General features: G+C 31.8%; 1 protein-coding gene across 1 annotated transcript in view; it reads right to left on the reverse strand.

The window, feature by feature from the left end:
- Positions 1 to 1517, reverse strand: part of LOC107566167 (reversion-inducing cysteine-rich protein with Kazal motifs-like) — a 33143-nt gene that overhangs the window by 24919 nt on the left and 6707 nt on the right. The window lies entirely within an intron of this gene.

Consider the following 1517-nt stretch of genomic DNA (forward strand, 5'->3'; position numbering starts at 1 on the left):
CCTCCATTCTAACCTCATTCATAATGCCGTTTCAATCTGAAGCTCATGTTGGTTTGATGGTCATGTATTGCTGTGCCTATGTAATAAACTGGTGCTTTTATATTGTGGTACTGATGGTAAAGTAGTGTAAATGTTACGATAAGGTTGCTATAACGTTCCTCTAATGCCAATGTACTGTCAGTTTTAATGTAAAGCAAACGTTTAATCTTCATTTAAGGGGTTGTCTATGCAAGCTGGTTCATGCAACACATTAAAAAAATAATAATAATGGTAATTATGACTTTTTATCTCGCACTTTGCCTTTTTTTTTTTTTTTTTTTGCAATTTTGAGATATAAACAGAATTGTGAGATATAAACTCAGATATGAACGCAGAATTGTGAAAAATAAAGTCAGAATTGCAAGATATAAACTTGAGATTGCAAGACAAAAAGTCAGAATTGTAAGATGAAAAGTCACAATTATCTTTTTTTAAATGTTTTATTCTGTGGTGGGGAAAAACCCTCAGAATTCCGAGAAAAAAATCTGAAAACTCAGAATGACAAGATACTGTATGAAATCAGAATCCAAATTATGAAAACATGTCCAAACACTTGCAGCTCACTCACTCTAGTGTTGGTCCTGTTAAATACAACTAAAACGATTAAAAAATGTTTTCATTAGTTGATATAAAGTTAAAATAACAGAATAGAAATATCGCCTTGGCAACTAACTTGAAATATATATTGAATAATGTGGTAATTTTATATTGTGTGAACATTGATTGAAAGCAGTCCTAACTCTCATGGTTCCGTAAATGATTCCTCACTTTAGTATACAACAGATTTATTGTTTTATTTGTATGTTTTTGCATGTGTAAATATAAACTGGCCGTTAACAATGGCTGGCATGCCTCAGATGATCACATGATCTGTCCTTGTTTTTTTTTTAAATAGTGAAATATTCCAATTTAAAACAGCTGTGTTCTGTGTGAATATCTGTTAAACTGTAATGTATTTCTGTGATGTGCAGCTGTATTTTCAGCATCATTCCTCCAGTCTTCAGTGTCACATGATCTTCAGAAATCAGTATAATATGCTGATCTGCTGCTCGAGAAACATTTCTGATTATTATCAATGTTGAACACAGTCGTGCTGCACAATATTTTTGTGTAAACTGTGATGCATTTTATTTTTCAGGATTCACAGATGAACAGAAAGTTCAGAAGAACAGCATTTATTTGAAATAGAAATCTTTTGTAACATTATAAATGCCTTTCGCTGTCACCTTTGATCAACTGAATGAGTCCTTGATGAATAAAATGTTTTTTTTGTTGTTTTTTCTTACATTATATTTAGAATGAAAAGTATGCAGATGGGATGCAGCCACAGCTGACTGACTAGCTGATTGATTTTTTTTAAAGTTGCAAATAGATGCAGATTATTAACATAAAATGTCATGTTTAAGTCAATGTGTTTCTTGTCATTTCTGTGTAATTATTAGAGAAATGAGTAGTTTGTGGGTGCACGTACTGTCGAT

This window comes from Sinocyclocheilus grahami, unplaced genomic scaffold, assembly GCF_001515645.1.
Source record: "Sinocyclocheilus grahami isolate Dianchi unplaced genomic scaffold, SAMN03320097.WGS_v1.1 scaffold1053.1, whole genome shotgun sequence".
Taxonomy (NCBI): domain Eukaryota; kingdom Metazoa; phylum Chordata; class Actinopteri; order Cypriniformes; family Cyprinidae; genus Sinocyclocheilus; species Sinocyclocheilus grahami.